Here is a 17830-nt window from a genome sequence, read left to right as displayed (position 1 = left end):
GTTTGGAAGCATTCTCATATCATCTAGCATCTCCACCCAAGTAAGTAAAATGCATTTTGTTCATTCTAGGGTTCTTGAATTTGAATGTGATTGTCAAAGCATGAATACTTAGGGGTTTTAGTTTCTATGCATGATTTGATGATATATTTGATGTTTGAACCGATTAAACTGCTTGATTATGAACTGGAAAACTGAAAATTGCATTTGGGTGGAGTTAGGGAAGCTTTAAAACTGATTTTTCAAAAATCTGCAGAGTTACCGCTGAGGGGTAAATTACCGCTGAGCGGCACTCTGCCAGATTTGTTTTTTTTCTGATTTTTGCATGTTGGAATGTGGCGCTGGTGGCGCTGAGGGGAAATTCTGTCCCTCAGCGGTGGTTTAGCTTCGAAAGGAGTTGTGTTCTGAGTTTACTAATGATGAACATCATGTTCTGTGGTTTTGGATTTATGTTTGAATGCAGGAATGGCATCCTCTTCAGGAAAGAGATTGAAAACCATGGCAACCAAGAGAAAGGAAAAGGAACCAGAGCAGCCCCATAATGGCAGGTTCCTCTCTAGGAAACATGAGAAGCACTTTAGGGTGGTTCAGGACAGGAGACTTCTAATGGAGAGAAAGGTTGGAATGATACCTAACTTTGCTCCTCAATTTGGAGAGCAAGTGTTAGGGAATGATTGGGGAAAGCTAGCCACTTATCCAGCACCTGCCAACATAGCTGTGGTGAAGGAATTCTACACCAATGCAAAGAAGATTGGTGATTATCCAGCTGAGAATTATTTGGGCTATGTTAGAGGCCATGCTATCAGGTATGATCCTGACTCCATCAATAACTTTCTGGATACTGTGTGGGCTGGTGAGCAATGCCAGTTTGCTCTTAGCATGGAGGAAGGTGCTGACTTTGAGGATGTTGAGAGAGTATTGTGCATACCTGGAGGACACTTCCAAAGGAATAGATCTGGCTCAGTGGTTAATATTAGGAGGACAGATTTGACTCCTCTTGCAAAGTATTGGATGGCATTTTCTCATGCCAACATTCAGCCATGTTCACATGTGTCAGATATTACTCTCAGCAGGGCACTCTTCATCTACTGTGTTATCAGAAACTTGAATGTTAATATTGGGCAGGTGATAGCTGATGAGATTAGTATGTGTGCTAACACCTCAAACAACAAAGCACCACTGGGACATCCTTCTTTGATCACTCACCTTTGCAAGCTAGCTGGGGTGGACACTTCTGTTCCACCATTTGAGAGGCCAAGAAAAGCTATAGATGAGGCCTATTACAGACAGTACTGTGGAGGTGAGGAGGCAGCCCAGCCAGTTCCACCACGCCAGGCTCGTAGAGAGAGAAGGCCAGCACAGGGCAGGACTTCTGCTGATACTCATGAGGCAGAACCATTCCAGATGAGGGACATGTATATGTCTCTTATAGGTGCTCAGTTGCAGTCCATCCACAGAGGGCAGGTGGCCACGGCTGAGATGATAGTGGGGATGTATGATACCCCTCCAGCACACAGGTGGACTATGGATGAATTCCATAATGTGGTAGCTTGGCCAGAAGAACCAATATATGGAGGAGCTGAAGCAGCTGAAGCTTCAGCCCGAGACATGGATGAAGATGAAGCTGAGGAGGAGGATGCATTTGATGAAGATGATGATGAAGAGGAAGAGGAAGATACAGAGAGCTCGGACTGATGAGGAGCTGAGATAGCATTTACTGATGAATGCTATCATATGATTAAGCTTTTATGGTTTAAGTTTTCTGAACTTATTTGTTTTTGTTTTTAGATTAGGGTTTGATGTACTCTATTGAACACCTGGTTTGTTATGATGGTTTGCTATTAACTGTGATTGTGTGATAAGTAATGCTTGATGATGCTTATTGATTGATTGATGTTGAGATGATGTGCACATTAAAATGCTTATACAGGTGATTCACAAGCTTTGTGAACAAATGCATAATATCATGATTGTGATTGTGAAATTAAGCAGGATGTGCATGTCAAATGTGAATGAGCTTATATGTGAGGTTTTGAGCTCCAGAGTTATTATTGTTGAATGCTATTACTTTGAAAGCATGAATGATTTTGCCCAGGTTTTCTATGATTGAATCAATTGCTTGTTTTGCATCATATGATCAAAGGCCGTGTTGTTGAAACCCATTTTATTGGCCAAATTCATAAAGTTAGCCTTCTAAAAGAGAACACGTTGTGTTCTATCCTTTGAACCCTTAGCCTTAAATATACACTGAACACCCTTGATTGAAAATCTTTACCTTGAGTTAAGTAGAAGATCTTGTGTGGTATTGTTAAATGTTCAAGTTTGGGGTTATTGGGGAAACATGAAAAAGGAAAAAGCATTGAGCTAAGAGCTAAAAAGTAAGAATATGCAAAGAAAAGAAAAGAAAAAGAAGCAAAGCTCAATGCAAATGCAAAAGCAAAGGCAAAAGAAAGTTGGGAATGAATAAGAATAATTGTGTTGTTATGATTCTCTTAACTCAAGGATTTTGTGATCCAGAAAAACCAATTTTCTTGTTAGCCCAGCCACATTATAAGCCATTGAAAAGTCCTTGTGATGATGCATGCTTGTGAATGTTTTTGATTGTGGTAAAATGAAAGGCAAAGTTGATTCATGTGACATTGTGATAGTGGAGTGAATGAGTGAAACACTTTACCTCTTATACACTTGTGTGTTGAGTGAAACACTTTACCTAGTGAGGAAAGATTCCATAAGCACATGAACATCCATGCTTAATTGATTGATCATTCATGAAAAGTAGCATTTGTTGGAACTTAAATGACTTTGTGAACACTAAAGCATGTGCACATCTTGAATTAACTCTTGGTCATAAGTTTGAGTGAAGTTATTACTTATCTTGAAAAGAGGATTTTGAGTGAGTGAACCATCATATGAATTGGTTGGAGATGGAGTTACATTTTGTTTGCTTGAGGACAAGCAAAGTTCTAAGTTTGGGGTTGTGATAACAGTTGAAAAACTGTTATTTTCATGCTTAAAAGTGATACTAAAAGCAACCTTTAGACTTAGAAACTAGCTTGAAATCATGCATTTTGTTTATATTTTCAGAAATAAGAGAGCTGGACAGGTTTATGCTTGATTTGAGTGTTTTTGTGCAGGTTTTGAGGTGAATTTGGTGAAAGAAGTGAAGAATGAGAGAGAGGACATTAGAAAAGACAAGAAAGAGTGCAAAAAGAGAAGTCGAAGGCACCGCTCAGCGGCAAACTACCGCTGAGCGGCACTCAAGAGGTGGCGTTGGAACCGCTGAGGGGCAAATGGCCGCTGAGGGGAAGAAAGAAGACGCGTAACCACCGCTGAGCGGTAAATGGCGCTGAGCGGCACTTTTTGGGCTTGGGCTTTTGTAATCTTTTGTAACTCTAGATTAGTATATAAGGGCTTGCACGTCCTTTAGTTAGTATCTTTGGCAGAAACGAGGCAAACACTCTCTCTTTCACCCCTTTGAAGGAGGATCTTGGATGCTCAGGCTACCTCTTCACCTTTATTGGGTTTATTCTTTCATACTTTCATTGTTATTCATCTAGGTTCACCATGAATATGGTGAACTAAACCTTGTATGTTTGTTGGGGAATCAAAGTAATCTCTTGAAGCTCTCATATATGGATTTGTTGAGTACATCTTTGAATTAAGACATATGCTTTCTTTCATCATTAGTTAGGGTTTTTCCTCTTTGCTCAATGCTTGCATTGTTTAACTCATTCTAATGCATGATTATTGGTTTTGTTGATACGGACACGTACGGGGAAATCTAGATCCGGGGAATTTCTCCCAATATTTTACTGACAACATTATATTGGTTGCCTTAAGCTCCTGCACTCATGAACTAATCATTAGGAATGCTAGGAATTGTATGAACTATTTGATTAGGGAGAAGCCATCTAGAATGGTACATTAGAGAGTGGCATTAACAATGATGATTTGAAAGAGGAATTCCTAAAATATATGAGAGTGGATGAGATGAAATTGACCCCCAACAACATATTCATTCATTTAATCCATTGAAAGTGTTTATCTTATGTCTTATCCATTGATCAATTCATGCATACATGTTTATTTTCGTCTTGCATATTAAAATTTCAATCATTGTTTTCTTAAGTCTTAGCTAATCAAGAAATCACATAACTAAACTAGGCCGTGAGTCCTTTGGGAAGAACGATACTTGGTCTTACCAAGTTTTATTACTTGAACGATTCGGTCATACTTGCCGATTGTGAAACAAGTTTGTGACATCATATTTTGGTGCTTACAAATTTGTCCATCAAAGTTGCATAAAGCTTTGTATGGCTTAAAACAAGCCTCGCGGGCTTGGTTCAGTCGAATTGAAGCTCATTTCATTAGTGAAGGATTTCAGCGGTGTGACAGCGAACAAACATTATTCACCAAGAGAAACAAAGAAGGAAAAATTATCATTGTAAGTATTTACGTTGATGATTTAATTTTTACTGTTAATGATGAAGTCATGATGTCTGAGTTTAAAAGCTCTATGTTAAGAGAATTTGATATGTCTGACTTGGGAAAGATGAGATTTTTCCTTGGGATTGAGGTGCTACAAAGACCTGATGGTATTTATATATGTCAAAGAAAATATGCATTAGAAGTTTTGAGCAGGTTTGGTATGTTGGAAAGTAATCATGTAGGCACGCCAATTGTCCCAGGTTTCAAAATGAGCAAAGATGGAACCAAGAATTTTGTTGATGAAACTTATTATAAGCAGTTGGTTGGAAGTTTGTTGTATCTCACTGCCACAAGACCTGATATGATGTTTGTTACATGTCTCATAAGTAGATATATGGCAAAACCACTAGATATTCACCTGCAAGCAGCTAAAAGAGCCTAACGATACTTGAAAGGAACTGTAAATTATGGGATTTTTTATAAGACAACAGAAAGTGGTGAGCTATTAGCTTTCACAGGCAGTGACTATGCAGGGGATATGGAAGATAGGAAGAGTACATTTGGGTATGTATTTTTAATGGGGTCAGGTGCTGTCTCATGGTGTTTCAAAAAACAACCTATTGTAACTTTATCAACCATAGAAGCAGAATTTGTAGCTGCTGCTGTTTGTGCTTGTCAAGGAGTTTGGATGAGAAGAATCTTAAAGGAGTTGGGTCATTCTTATGAAAATTGTATAACTATGATGTGTGATAACAACTCAACCATTAAATTGTCAAAAAATCCTGTTATGCACGGCCGCAGCAAGCACATTGATGTAAGGTTCCATTTCTTGAGAAATCTTACTAAGGAAGGTGCAATTGAATTAGTTCATTGCAAGAGTCAAGATCAATTGGCTGATATAATGACCAAGCCATTGAAGATGGAAGTTTTTCAGAAGCTTCGGAGGTTGCTGGGAGTGTGTGATCTGTCTGGTATAATTTCTGATATAAACTAATTGTTTTATAACATTTAGTATCTTGGTTTACCAAGTCTTTAGGAATATTTGCTAATTTTTCTCATTCCTGTAACCACTACTAGCTTTATTTTCGGTGGGTGGTTTTTAATTGTTTAGAAACTATCATTTGGCTATTTAAAGCTACATTTACCATTAATAATAAGTGAGTCAATTTTCTCTGTCAGTGCATTTACAATCTTAATTACTAACATGTTTGACCAGCCATACCTCTAGATAATTCTTTTGATTTTACCAAGAAGCATGTCACGAGAACCTTTACTCGAGAACCTTTACTCGAGAACCTTTACTCGAGAACCTTTACTGAATGGCAGAACTTTATTTCAAATTATGTTACATACTTTCCTTACCTTAGGCTACCCTTGTCATGACACATCTCTACCATTAATATATTTTTTTGAACGTGAAGTACCATTCCATGTGGATCTTAAGAAATAGTACTAATGCAGCTATCCTAATGTGTTTTTTTTTTCTTTTCTGTCCATAAATATAGAACTTCCAGTTCCGATGTTGTTATTATTATTATTATTATTATTATTTTTATTATACATTAGAAATCGAACAACTTGTCTTGCTTTTCTTAATTTAATTGCATGCGAGAACTTTGCCTATTTATGGTTGTCATAAAAGTTTGGAGTGTGATGGTTAGTCAGATGATCACGTGAAGTGTTAAGGACTTTGTGCCTATATATGAATAAAGAGTGAATAAAAATAGCCACATCAACATACAGTCCTTTCGGGGCACATTTAATTTTTTTTTTTTAGTAAAAAGACATACTTGGATGAAGCAATTCTTGATGCACCAAAAGTTTGTTCCTGTTTTTGTTTATTTTATTTTATTATTTATTTATTTTTATTTTTTTTGACAAAGGTTGGAAACTTTTCATTCAATTCCTTTAATTTTTATATATTTCCACTTTATTTGAAATTAGTCCATTTTGTCTGCCATGCGGATCATGGGTTACATTATTTTATGTCTTTCAAATATGAAAGCTTGTTATTTCAAGAGTGGAACAAATTTCTTATGCAATAATTGTCTTAATACGTGAACCTTGTTTCATATTTTTTTATATATAATTTATGGTGTTGGATTTTACCTTTGGTTTAACCATGTCTTACGGTATATACGTTATAACATGTGTAGACCATTATAATATTATGATAGCTGCACTTGAATCATAATATTCTAGGAGCCTTAATTGTCTTTATCAATATCAAATATCCTTTATTCTCCACGGAAAGTGTAGGAATTTATAATTTTATCATTATCCCTATGTGAAACCAGTGTTATTGGTACAAATGTTAATCTTGGATAAATTACTGCAGCTGACACTTTAATCTAAAAAAATTACGAGTTAGCATTCATATGAAAGGTTTTTAAGTCTAGATTCCAACAAAACAAGAATCAACTCATTCGGAGTTTTATAGAGAGTTACGAGTGAAACATTAAACGAAGACCGGAGTTGACAGCAATTTATCTTGAATGTGACTTCTGTATTTAATACAAGTTGTCATGTATTTTTTTGTGGGATTTATTTAGATAGCCTTTAATAATTCTCTAGTCTTATCATGTATAATAAAAAATATTTTATGCTTCATCTCAGTAGTTAAAAGGATAATTTTCCTTTTGCCTATATAAGGCGATAGGTGGATTCGAGTTCTGTCATTTTACCCTTTTGAGGGAAATACAAATATCTAGCCTGTAGATTTTCGACTCGTGCTGAGTATCGTGCTTGGTGAATGGATGTTACTCACCAATGTTTTTACTCGTAAGTCCTTGAAGAATCAGGAAGATATGTCTGAAGTGGTGTGTGGATGACGACTCTTATCCTCGGTCCAATAGCTGCGTGTGAAGGACCGATATTGTTTAGGTCCAATAGCTGCGTGTGAAGTACCAGTGTCCAATAGCTGCGTGTGAAGGACAATAACCGAGATAGGTCCAATAGCTGCGTGTGAAGGACAAAAATTAATAAGTTTGATGACTTCGAGTCGTGTCCGAAGTTGCGTGCGGAGAAAATTCCCTGTTCTGGTTATCTAGCTTTACATGATATAGTACAAGAGGATAAACAAACTTAAATTCACTTATGAATAAATTGCCTAGTCAAATATAATTATGGTATTAAGTTCTTTCGGTAGAGGTGTTACGATCTTATTAATACGCTATTGATATTATTAGATGTTTGCAGCGTATACACTTATCTGTAAATTATTATTTTTATGGTTATGGTTAGCTCACCCTATTTGTGTGACTACGATGATCGTATAACGCGTATCATTATACGGGAGTAGATGATGTTTCAGGTAAAGCTGAAGAAGTTTAGAACAAGGAACATGTTGGGAAATTTACAGGGAAATTTTAAAGTGTGAAAATAAATTGTTGTGAAGTATTGTATTTTAAGCAGACTTTTAATTATATTTTATGTTATGGTTTGTAATTTTAAAAAAAAACAACAACTTTTAATAATTGGTTTGTAATCCAATAATTACTCTCTAATACTTTGATGTATTTTTCAGTAATAATATTAAATGTTGTGCCTTTAAATGTAAATAATTATTTTGAAAACTTTTCTGTGACATACCGAGAAGGGGTGTTACAAAGGTGGCTAGAGGAGACCACATGAGATGCTCTAGCCTTTAGTGACCTAAGATGAGTAGTATGACATAAAAATGACAACATAAATTTACTAAAATTCAAAGGTAACATGAAGAAGAGACACCTCTATTTATAGGCTAAGATGTCTCAAAATGGGTAGAAACTTTAACTTAGAAGAGCTACCTTGGCTAGCTTGGAGAGCAAGGAGAAATCATCTCCAATAGAAAGGAGACAAGTGGCAAAAATCCTCTCAAATGAGATGTCAAGGTACGACGAGTTTGTTAGACGACAAGCTCGTTTAGTAGAAAACTAGGGTGAATTGTCAAGGTATTACAAGACAAGTTCGTCTAGTAGAAACCTTGGTCTTGGTTTTGAAGTTTAACTAAATAACATAAAACGAAAAAGTCTCTATGTAAGGAAAGTTAACTCTAACTAAAAAACACTTAAACCAACCTTGAATAGAAAACACTAGGTTAAAAAAACCACAACTTAAGATAGGAAACCAACCTTAGTTAAATACCAAGATAAAACAGCTAGAGAACCCCAACCTAAATTAGGAAACCATTAGACAGAAAGCTCAACGTAAGATAGGAAACAAACCTTTAGATTGAAAGCTCAACATAAAGTTAGGAAACCAACCTTAGATAGAAAATCCAACCTAAATCAAGAAACCAGCCTTTAGTCTAACACTAGGATAGAAAAGCCCAAGCCAGAAGATAGGTTCTAAGATATAAAACAATCATCAAACATTAGGAAAGAACATCTAAGCTAGAGGAACCAACTCTGAAATGGAAAGATTACAAAATTAGGAAACCCTAAATCAGGACAAAAAAACACCAAGCCATGAACCAAGAAAGGCCAATGAAATCGCAATATCACAAACACAAAAATCTGAAACAAAAGGTTTAAACAATAGAAAAACTAGACTAAGAAATTTATCATCAAAGAATAACCTAGGATGAAAACACACATAGAAAAACATCTAGGAAAACACTTAAGAATAGAAAATCATTTAAGCTAAAACACCTAGACGCATGACTAGACGATGTCTTGTCTAAAAACGTCCAAGAGAGATTTAGTTAAATGCTCAATGCTTATAATACCTGGATTAGGTATTTAGCTTCTCTCGAAAAAAAATAGGTCGAGACAACATCTTCGACAAAAACATTAAAAGACTTAATTATAAAAATACAGAAGAAAGCTTAAGAAAGCTAAACGCTATCTGTCTAAAAAGAGACAAAAGTCAAAGAAGTATTTACTTGATCAAAACGATACTAAAGAGGGTCTACCTACCTCAAAATTGCTGCTTATAACTGCCTGGTTCTCAAAATCTTTATCAGTATCAGCCTCAGTCTCCTCAGGTGCAAGAGTAGGGACATATGAAGGTGGGAAAGTAGGTAGCACAATGACCACATGATTCTGTTTTCCATCTCCTATGTTGATGGCACTGAAATCTTCCGAAATCTGAACAGTCTGAAATGGTAATAGCTCTGAATTTTGAGATTGTTCCTGAGTGAGCTGAGTGACCATCTGTCCAATCTGACTTTAGTCAAACTTTGAATTGACGCTATGGTCTCTTGCTGGAACTGAATGTTCTGCATGGTCATCTACCTCAATAACTCCTCCAATATAGGTTTAGAAGTCATAGGTTGAGGAGCTGTTTAGGCAGGCTCATGAGGTTGTAGCTATTGTTGTTGTTGGATTGGTGGAAGAATACAAGTATTCTAAAATGGTGGTTCTTGATATTGCTGTTGTGGAACATCATACCATCTCAGATCAGGGTCATTCGTCCATCTTGGATTGTTGCTATACGAATCAAAATGATGCTTACACTACAAGAAAATGATTAATTACCGAAGGTATATTTCCGACGGTCTTTTGGCCTTCGATAAAGTTGATTTTACCGAAGGACTTTAACCTTCGGTATTGGTATAGTGATTTTACCGAAAGAATGTGGCCGTCGGTGTAAGGTTCGACTTATGAAATTAGAATTTGAGATTTTTCTCTCTCGTTCTCCCAAATTTTGTCTTCCTTAAAACTCTCCCGCACTCCCTCGCCTACCTCCCGCGCCACCCAGAGCCGCCTCCGTTCCTACCACCTCATCGTCCGGCTCCGCCGACCGCACCGTGGACTCTGCCGACCGCGCCGTCGACTCCGCCCTTGCCGCTGACCTCGGCCTTCGCCTCGTCCACGTCGACACCTCGCGCACCGAGGAGATCGCAGACACCGTCATGGGGCTCTTCCTCGGCCTCCTCCGCCGCCATCGAAGTCATGAAAATGCTCTCCATTCGATCCGTCGGCCTCTCGCTCTCCCTGCAGAAGGGCCTGCCTTTGGGAAGCGGTCTGGGATCGAGCGCCGCCAGCGCCGCCGCTGCGGCCGTGGCGGTGAACGAGATGTTTGGGAAGAGATTGAGCGTGGAGGATCTTGTTGTGGCGTCGTTGAAATCGGAAGAGAAGGTTTCGGGGTATCACGCGGACAACGTGGCCCCATCGATCATGGAGGGTTTCGTGCTGATTCAGAGCTACGAGCCGCTGCAGTTGATAGAGCTAAAGTTTCCGGCGGAGAAGGAGCTGTATTTCGTGCTGGTGAGTCCTGAATTTGAAGCCCCGACGAAGAAGATGCGGGCAGCGCTCCCCAGCGAGATTGGGATGGCGCACCACGTTTGGAATTGCAGCCAGGCTGGCGCTCTGGTGGCGGCGGTGTTGAAGGGTGACGTGGTTGGTTTGGGGAAGGCTTTGTCCTCTGACAAGATCGTTGAGCCCCGGCGTGCCCCCTTAATTCCCGGCATTGAGGCTGTTAAGAAGGCTGCCCTTCAGGCTGGGGCCTTTGGCTGTACCATCAGTGGCGCTGGCCCCACCGCCGTTGTCGATGATGAGTCTACCGGACATGCCATTGCCCAACACATGATTCAAGCCTTTCTCAGCCACGGCAATTTGAAGGCTTCTGCAAAAGTCTTGCAGCTCGATCGCCTTGGTGCTAGACGCATTCTAGATTGACTTCTATCTCAGTGCCTTCCTTCTAATGGTACCTTCTCTTCTCTTCCCTCCTCCACTGTTTGATCACCCTAATAACATTTCATATCTCACATACATTTTTCATCATTGCTTCTGTTACTCTCTGACGCCACCATTTTACCGTAATGCTTCTTACATCCTTTTGCGTTTTTGGACTACTTCCTTGCACAAATTGTTCTGTTCTGATGAATCACTCTACTGACTCTCTTTGTCAAAGAAAAAACGGTTGCCATGTTCTTGCCATGTCTCAACTCTCCACTTTTCTCCTTCGCATCAGAAACTTGAATGGATTTGTTGTTCAGTCCGTGCAAACAAGCATTTTTGTTACTGGAATAGTGTTAGCTGGAATAGTGTAGCGACCATTGATGTTGATATGGTGTGTATTGCTTATTCACTGTAAACTACTGACTTGCTATTTATTTAATTTTATATTATGTAGTTAATTTGCTTTATAAGTGAACTATTGTCATATACTGTCATGTGTTGGTAAGTCATATGTATGATTTGTGTAGACCTGCACTGCAAAAGAAAGGACACCTTGTTGAAATTGTGCTTCCCAAATATGATTGTAAGCAATATGATCGTGTCTGCAACTTACGGGTATGCCATTTCATTAAGAAAATAATTGAACGTGTTGATAGTCTTGGTAGTTGGTATCCTGCACTACTTGAAATAATGTGATTATTCATTCAGGCTTTGAGCGTGGAGATAGAATCATACTTTGATCACCAATTATACAAAAGTAAAATCTGGGTTGGCAGTGTTGTAGGTATTTTATTAGATATTTTCGTTTTAATTGATTGTCTTTTACTGGTTCAGTAACTTCACTTTGACTGTGCAGGTCTTCCTGTTTATTTTATTGAGCCCCAGCATCCTTCTAAGTTCTTTTGGAGAGGAAAATTTTATGGCGAGCATGATGATTTCAGACGATTTTCATTTTTTAGCCGTGCTGCTATTGAGTTTCTTCTACAAGCTGGCAAGAAGCCAAATATCATTCATTGCCATGATTGGCAGACAACATTTATTGTTCCAATAAAAATGCAGGGAGGACATGGTCTCCATTCAACACTCTCTTCCCACTCCAGAAAGTTCATTGGCATTCTTAATGGTATTGATACTGATGCATGGAATCCTGCCACTGATGAATTTCTTCCAGTCCAGTACAATGCAACTGATCTGCACGGGAAAGTAGAGAATAAGCAAGCCTTGAGAAGGAAACTAGGTCTTTCATCTGCAGATATTAGGAGGCCATTGGTAATTGGTAGAATATTAAATGGTAGTTGGTAGAATATTAAATGTTTTACTGGAAGGTACTAGAAGTTGTTATAGGTTTTTAGAAGATTATAGAGATCTCTTTGTAATTATTACTGTAGGGTTAAGTTCTCTATTTATAGAGACCGCTGTACTGTTTAAAATTAATCAATTTGAATAACAATCTTCTTTCAAGTTGGTACTAGAGCTCCGAACTTGTAATTGAAATTTGATATACAGGTCTGGGTTGCACAGGAAATGCCATTTCTCTGAAACCTGCTCTGCAATTTACCGAAGGCTTTTGCCCTTCGGTAAATGCCCACTGTTGGTCATTACCGAAGGCTTCTGCCCTTCGGTAAATACCCTCGTTTGGTCATTACCGAAGGCTTTTGACCCTCGGTAATTACCGAAGGCTTTTGGCCCTCGGTAATTACCGAAGGGCGAAAGCCCTCGGTAATTGTTAGCGACAAGGGATTTACCGAAGGATTTTTGGCCGTCGATAAGCCTTCGGTAAACACCCATTATCGACGGCCTGTGGCTTTTACCGAGGGCTTCTGGCCTTCGGTAATGCCCTACTTTTTTGTAGTGTTAGTAGGGAAAATTTGTCCAAAAACATTTGCTTAAGATCTACCCAACTAGCGATGGACCCTGGAGGAAGACAATACAATTGGTCCTTTGCTACTCCTTGTAATGAGTATAGAAATGCCCTTAAGCACATGTGATCATTCTGGACATGTGAAGGTTTCATTGCAAAGAAAATGATAAGGAACTCCTCCAAATGTTTATGTGGGCATTCACCTGCAAAATCATTAAACTTAAGCAACAAATGTATTAGTCCAATGTTGAGAACGCAATGAACATCATCCTCATTTGGTAAAATCGGCTCCCAAAGAGTACTATTACGAGTTGGAGGATGAGTCATATTGTTCTCAGCATAGAAATCAGCAGCATATAAATGAGAATCATAATCACAAGCACTAATAGAATAAGCATTATGCACATGACCAAAATATGTAGACATGTGGTAAGATAATGTAGTAAATTATGCAACTAAGGCTATCTAAATGCAAAGACTAACAATTCCTAGAATTCCTAACTAATCTATGAAAAGTATTATCAATTTCATGGTCAAAGGGTGGTAATGGCCCAAGATTGGCCCTAGCCATACACTAAGTCAACTCCTATCAGCAAAAGTCAACATAGTGAAATAAAGGGAGGTAAACTACAAGTATATGCAAACCAAATCAGAATAGGCTGAAAATTTATGACAAACACCCAAAAATCATTAAAAGATAGCACAAAAAATTTCAAAGAAAAATTTAAAGTGCAACTATGTCAACAAACACAAGAAAGTGTGAAAAACTAAAAAAATAAAACTTCAAAAATAAAAAAGAAATAGTAAACGATCTTTGTTTGGATTTAGAGGCATGGACCCATCGCATGCGATGGGTATTGCATTACTCGTGTTTTTCTACTCAAAAAGTACATATGATTTGTCCAATTCTAACTCCGTGAGCAAAAGTTAAGTTGTCGTAAAGTTTAGGCTCACCCGTTTTTCACAAAACTGAATATGGACAACCAACAATACTTCTGGGATTTTCTATTAAAATATGAAGTAAAATAAGTGACTACACCAAATTTCAACAAAAAATAAGGCCTCTAGATATCAAAACGAAAAATGACAATTAATTAGGAAAAAGTGGGCACTATTCACGCCTATTCACAATGTGTGCAACTCTTCCATTGCATTTTCGTGCCTCAACAAGCCAAATGGAATCCAATTTCTCCTAATTGTGACTCAAACAAACAAAACACAACACAATTAAACACGCAACACACACACATAGACCCTAACAACACACACAAAACACACACTAACACAACAAAGAACAAAAGATCAAACTGTTGGTCCCCGACAACGGTGCCAAATTTGATCGAGGTTGTACCCAAATCAAATTAATATGTAGTTAAAGTGTAGTATAGACTAGGAAAGTGACTCCTAGATCGTCTCTCAAGGACCAAATGTGGTTCAGACAATGGGTCGAACACGTGGTGGGGATGGTTTTGTGGATAGTTTGTGACTTGAAATAAACTAGCTAAAGCACAAATTCAAACACTAAATAAAAGCGGTTGATCACTAACTCAAATGCATTGTTCCAATCACAGATTAACAACAATTATTCATTCTCTAACTCCTAATCGAACATGAATGAACTAATAAGCAAAGACTAATCATGTTTTCATAAAAGCAAATTAAGCAAACGTTATGCACATATTCCATCCATTCTGCTCTATACAGATTGATCAACTAAGCGGAGATTAAACATCAATTAGGCAACTAAGCGTATACCCAATCCCAAGCACAAAAAAGATTCAATGTTATGCCAAGTCAGAGCAGCAAAAATCACCATGACAGACCAGCAATCTCAAGGAAAACGATGCAATTGCACTAATGACCAACAAACAAAATTCAAGCTCCCATTAATTACAAAATGAAAAACACAATGCAGCAAGCAGAATTCATCTCCAAAAATGCAAACATAAATCAAAACCTAGCACTAAAACACATCTAGAAAATGGAATTCAGATTGAAATTAGAAACAGGAAAGCAAAACGAAAACGAAATAGGAACCTAAAAAGCTAAAACGAAACAACAAGCAATGAGAGAAACAAAAATGGAGAATGAAGTAAGAACACAAAACGTAAATGCAATTGAAATTAAAAACGAGATTCATTCATTAATTGAAGGGAAAAGAGAACAAAACCTAAAACCCCCCAAAAGGTGGGGGACGGGGGGAGGGGGTGGAGAAAACACACCAATGCTTGAAATCGTAAGAAGGAGAAAACAAAAATGAGGGAGGAAGAAGAGTGTTTCAAATATTTGGGTTTTTTAAAATCCTAAATTACAATTTTGCCCTTAGTATGGGCTTCTCCTAAAGTTGACTAAAAATAGGTTCAAAAGTCAAATTTGATCCAAAATTAAAGTAATTGAAATTACACAACGAAATTAAATTATGTTACAGCCCTCTGGAAGTCCTAATTATTATTCCAACATTGTCATGCAATTAATAATGAGAATAATTAGATTCAGATAATCCAAATTAATTAAAAATATGAATTACTCATCAAATTAAGCCCAATTAACAAAATTGAAAAAATAATGAACAATTAAGCACAATTGACTAATTAAATATGGGGTTTAATGTCTCTGTAGGTCCTTATTTTGGCCCAGAATCTCAATTAAGTCCCCTTTCTTTTTGTCGTCTCAATTGGGTCCCCATTTTTGTAAAATTGTAACAATTAAAGGCCTACCGTCAAATTGGACAAACGGTCGTGTAATTGTTCGTTACGTGGCATGGGCAGTGTTTTCAGTAATCACAGGTGGAATTAAAAAAGAGTTTTGTATTAAAAAATATGAGGTTAAATCAGCTTTAGGGAAAGGGCATAGTGGGAAAACTCATTATGATTCCCACTTCAATCATTCATTGTTGTTCCCTTTCTCCTTCTCATACACCAGAACAGAACACCAAAACAGAACACTAGAACATAAATTATACAGAATCTGAACCTCAAACCACTCCTTCAGCTCCACCAACCGCTCCAAGACGGCGTCGAAAACCTCTGTCGCAAAGTCGCAATCGGGGTCGAAACGGGAATCGTCAGAGTTGGAGGAGGAGACGAATTTACACAGGACCAGGGTGACGCCCTCGGCGGAGAGTCTAGAGGAAGGTTCCCAGGAGGAGAGGGAGTCCTTGACGCCGGTGAGTCGGAAGCCGAGGGGAATGGTTGAGGTGGTTATGTCTTTGCTGAGGCATTTGGCGATGTAGTCTTCGGAGTGACCGAGGTGTCAGGTTCGGGAGCCAATTTTGAAGTCCATGACGAGGGTTTATCACACAAAAATGGAGATATTATCACAAATGTGGTCTATGTTAGGGTTACTCACCGTGCTCCAAAACGTTCTCCCATCCCAGCTTCTCTCATTGCTCCATTCCTTATACGAATCTCTGCAAGATCTGCTTTCTCCATATTCCTATTTCGAGATTCCTCTTTCACTTTTTGATAAAAATAGACAAGCAAAAACATGACAGCACATATTTATATCCCTCTTGGATGGCAACCCAATATGTGTCATTCATCTGCAGCACATCATATAAGATTCCAGTATGAGGCACAATTTGTTGGCATTTTGAAAATAATGGATGTACTACATTTAGTTTTTAATTTTTAATCTATGATTTGTGTCTGTGATGGATTCTACATCTAAAACAAAAAATATCATCATGTAAGTTCTTCCTTGATTTGTGTCTGTGATGGATTTCTTCCTTGTATTTATTTACAAATATTAGCAGACAAGCATATTGTTATTTTCTTTTGGAGACTTTGAGCCTTTTTCCCCTGTATCTCCTTTGCACCAAACTTCTATGCACTTTTGGTTCATCTTTACTTGTTGGAACTATTACATAAAAATTGTGGACACTGACATCATTATCATGATATTTTTGTTATATATGGCATTTTCAAGGCATGGATTTAATATTCATATCCTATATATGGAGCCTTCAAATCATGAATCTAATCTGCCATTTGATCAATGTATGCCTTCTAAGTGTTTGATATGTTTGAGTTCTTGTTACGTTTTAATCTACAAAATGCAGTAATGATTTCCAATATCAATTATTATGAATTTATTCCACAACAATCATGTTGATTTAATTATAGTTTTGAATCTCATCTTTTATATGCTTCATGCTTATTTTAAGTTTTCTGTAAGACATGCTACAGCTTCACATTTGATCTAGTGATCATATACTCTCTTTTTAAGAAAGGTTTTAGTGTTATTCTTTCTCTGTAACATTATCATATGTACTAATTTTCCTGATTTTGTTTCTTTCTAGAACCTAAGAGTGATAACGAACGATGGACTGTCCACCTTACATACAGACTGCCTTCAAGTGTGAGATCCCCTTGTTCCAATTTACCTATATGCATATTGCATGCATGTGTATATATGATTTCTTTTATTTTCTTTATTTTTGGATTTTATAGCTGGCTTCAATGCCTCAAACCACGCCCTCGGGGCGCCGACTAACTCTCTCTCGCTCGCCTTCCTCGAACAGCATCTCCTTCGCCGTCCTCCCAAACCACACCGTCCACGACGCCTTCCGCGGCCAACGCGTCACATGGACGCACCACGTTGAGACCGCGCAGGACTCACTTGAGGAGAAGCGCAGCTTCACACTCCGCCTCCCGAAGCGCCACCGCCACTCTGGTTGTGTGTGAGAAGGAGAGGGGAAGACCAATTACTGAAGTGGGAATCGTAATGAGTTTTCCCACTATGCCCTTTTCCTAAAGCTGATTTAACCTCATATTTTTTAATACAAAACTCTTTTTTAATTCCACGTGTGATTAGTGAAAACAATGCCCATGCCACGTAACGCACAATTAAACAGCCGTTTGTCCAATTTGACGGCAGGCCTTTAATTGCTACAATTTTACAAAAATGGGGACCCAATTGAGACGACAAAAAGAAAGGG

The 17830-nt window shown here is 38.0% G+C and overlaps 2 pseudogenes; both read left to right on the top strand.

Annotated features, from left to right (window-relative positions):
* The first annotated feature begins 10291 nt into the window (after positions 1-10291).
* On the top strand, positions 10292-11061 carry LOC124841980 (homoserine kinase pseudogene; annotated as a pseudogene).
* Positions 11062-11540: 479 nt separating this feature from the next.
* On the top strand, positions 11541-12332 carry LOC148197755 (putative starch synthase 4, chloroplastic/amyloplastic pseudogene; annotated as a pseudogene).
* The last annotated feature ends 5498 nt before the right edge of the window (positions 12333-17830 follow it).

Source organism: Vigna umbellata, chromosome 5 (genome assembly GCF_029865625.1).
Source record: "Vigna umbellata cultivar VRB3 chromosome 5, Vumbellata_1.0, whole genome shotgun sequence".
In the NCBI taxonomy this organism is placed as follows: domain Eukaryota; kingdom Viridiplantae; phylum Streptophyta; class Magnoliopsida; order Fabales; family Fabaceae; genus Vigna; species Vigna umbellata.
Note: the sequence above shows the minus strand (reverse complement) of the source record. Positions and strands in the feature narration are given on the sequence as shown.